Raw genomic sequence first — 3802 nt, 5'->3', positions numbered from 1 at the left:
TCAAATTCATTCTTAAAATTACAATTGGCTTAATTTGAACATCAAAATTTACAATAATAACTCGTGTTAGTCCATGAACTATAATAATGAAGAATTTACAGAAAATTTGAATGAAATAAGTCTCAACCAACTATACCTACTAGAAAAGATTATAATGATCTTTTAGTTGTAAATGTCAAACGTATATGCAATTTCAATTTTTTTACATAATTTTTTGAGTTCTAATATTTAGTTTATTTCTTTTATTTAATTTTGTATTTGATTGCAGACATTTTTACGGGAGAAATTACAACTCACAAAATAAAATTTGACATTTGAAAAATAATGAAAAAAAAGTCATGATGGAACTTGATGGGCATGGACAAGGTCGAGATAATGGTGCGAATTTATTGGTAGGTGTAATGGTCCGTAAAGCAACGCTGTAAATTGGAAAGTCTTTGGTGCTGAAAATGTAGGGCGTGTGATAAATTTAGAGAAGTTGGTTGGAACTTTAGAGAAAAAACTATGGACATAAAGAAACCAAAATCCAATTGACGGCTCTATACAAATTTTTGTTATCAAAATATAGTAATAAAATGTTTAGTCTATCTAGTGATATATCAGACATTTAATTAGTGTATTTAATAAGAAATAGTTAAAATTTTAAATATATTTACTCTAAAAGATGTTAGAATTTTTTTATTTATGTTAAAATTCTTCTTATTTCTTATTATATATATACAAGTTTAGACTTTATTTATTTATTTATTATTATTATTATTATTATTATTAGTATTTTTTATGAAAAAATGTTAAATATTATATTTTTTAAAAAATTGATTTTTTTATTAATGTTATATATAAATATAATTTTAATTTAATAAAATTGTTTAATTAGAGCAAATTAGCACAAATTAGCCACGAATTGTATGTGAAAAACAACGTGAGCTAGCCACGAAAATAGTGTGATTAAATAATTTGACGTTAGCCACGAAAAAAATTGTGGCTAAAAAACTCGGCCTGCATAAATTAGCTATGAATGAAGTGTGGTAGAATTATACTTTTTGATTTGATTATTCTTATTTAGCCACGACATTATGCGTGGACAATATTATACAAATCGTGGTTCTTCGAAGGTTTTCATGATATTTAAAACTGTGGCTAATAACTCTAAAATCGTGGCAAATTAAAAATGCAATCCCCAATTAGCGACAAATATTATTTCGTGGCCAATGTATGGTTGCTACCATTATCTTGAAGTTTAGCCACAATTTTTTTGTGTGGCTAAACCCCTTATTTCTTGTAGTAGTGATTAAAATTAGATCTCCTATAAACTTTTATTGGTTTTCTAACATTCTCACCAAAACGACCATAACAAATTTAATTTGAAAAATTTTGGGACTCTGAAAGTAAGAGTTAAATTTCTGAAAGCTCTAATAATAGATCTCAATTACATATAGAATCAACTGAGCGAAAAATTCAAATCACAGGAAATTAATATATTAAATCAATACGTTGTTATCAGAAATCAACTTAAAAATTAATGCAAGTTATGATTACAAGTTTTAAAATTCATTAAAATTTTAAAAATTAAATTAAATTTGATCTCAAATTTCAGATATCAAAGAAAAATATTAATTGATATTCTTTGCTTTCACTGTTAAAGTTGTTTAGATCTGTTGGTTGGACACAGGGGCTTCCAAAGTCGCAATAACTACCCTACTAAGGTTACAAGACGCAGTAATTACTCTCACCAAACCAACAAACCCCCTAAAATAAATTCCATTATGAAACTCAGAATCAAAAGCAGCATGGGGAACAGGGCTTTGAGGTTTGAACATTGAATATGGACAATAATATGTTGTTGTTTTAACCCTTTTTTTTTTCTATCCTATTTTTCCATGTTTTTTTTAATCACCGTTTATTCTCTGATATTGACACCTCTACACACACAAACTGTCACATATTTCAATTTGAAAAAGTATAGGGTACCAACATATTATTTGTTAATTTATTATTAATAATAATTAATTATTATATTTTAAATACATGTATAAAAAGACGCATCCAAAAAATATATTTATAAAGACATTTCTATTAAACACAGTTATAAAAAAGACATTTTTATTAGACATTTCCATTAAATATAATTATAAATAAGAGTTGACAAAAATTGACAAAAATGCTGTTGGTAACGTAGCAATAACCGTTTCAATTTCAATCTCTTGCTTCTTGGACAATTTCAATAATTAATAGTAACATACGTATACATGATTGTTACTCAAACCAGCTACATGAAAAAAAATGGGGCCGTTTAAAAAAAATGCTATTAATACATATTTTTTGGTGAGGTGGATTTTACCATAATTTCTCCAATAATTAATTTGTTTTTTTGTTTGTTTTCTCTTAAAAAAGAAAACAAAAAAATCACGTCCCATCACTGTTTTTGTTAGCTAGTTCTAAATATAGGAAAGTGTTTAATAAGTAATAGGAAGAGTATTAAGTAATGTTGAATATGAATCACCAACTCCAACTGTGAATTAAATCTTCTGCCACATTATGAATTCAAAATTTGTTCTTTCAATATAATAGTGGGGACCTTTAAATTGACACAGTTTCGTTTCATTGGGCAATGGGCATAGTAAAGCCCCATCTCCTTCTTCATGCAAGCAGAATGTGTTTGCCTATAATCTCGTTTCATACTCTCTTTCCATCATCTTTATTGTCATATTTAAATGCTCCTAGTTCACCTAGCTATCTGGGTTTTTTACTATTTTATTTTAAGATAAACTATTAAAAATACATTCGAATTATTTTTATGCTGATAAAAAAATCTTTAAATCTTGTTATCAACAAAAATATTGTCAAATTATTTTAGAATATGACAAAACATATTCATATGTAACAAAAAATGGAGCACGTTTTTTTATCACGACGTGACATTTTTGTTATATTTTTATTTAAAGATATTTTTGTCGATGATAAAATTTGATAATATTTTTATCAATAAAAAAAATAATTTAGATGTCATTTTTGTAGTTTATCTATTATTTTATTTCAATGTCAAACAATGATCAAGTCCAGTCACACACTTTAACCATGACAAATAAAAAATACCAACGTTTAAAAGGTTTTTTTATATTTGTAATATAAATATATTTTTGACTCATTAATTAGTATATAGATATAAGATAGTATACATTTTATTGATAGAGTATTTGATGACTACAGTATCAGTATATGTTTCATTTTACATTTGAAATTATTTGTCCAAATTTAAATTGATAAGAGAAAATATATATGTGTTGTCATTTCAAATAAAATTCTCTTTCTTTAAATTTGTATAATTTTTGCATAAACGTATTTTTATTTATATGCTGAAATTTTTTTTTGTTTTTATTATGTACTTTTTTATTTTCACTAGTTATAAGAATACTAATGTTTAAGTGGCACATTCTACTACTAACTTAGGATATTAATATTGTTATAAATAAGGATTTCTTCTTTACCATCAAAAACTCTTCTTCTCTAACTGTTATGGAACATTGACAACATGCAAATTTATTACGATCACAGAGAAATAATGACAGAAAAAGAAGGGGTACATTGTCTCTGCTTCTGCATCTATCTATCTCTATTTGTGTGTGCTATTTATTATTAAAATTGTGTTGCACTGCCTCACCCATCATTATATAAGTATCATTGAATTAATTCACTCATTCACTGCCTCACCGATTAAGCTTGTCATGCATGCATGACCAATTTATTAACAACAATTTCAAATGTTTTTAAATATCAATATTTTAATATTTTTAATTGTTAA

This window comes from Arachis ipaensis, chromosome B03 (assembly GCF_000816755.2).
Source record: "Arachis ipaensis cultivar K30076 chromosome B03, Araip1.1, whole genome shotgun sequence".
NCBI lineage: Eukaryota > Viridiplantae > Streptophyta > Magnoliopsida > Fabales > Fabaceae > Arachis > Arachis ipaensis.
The sequence above is the reverse complement of the archived record's forward strand: the minus strand, read 5'-3'. Positions refer to the sequence as shown.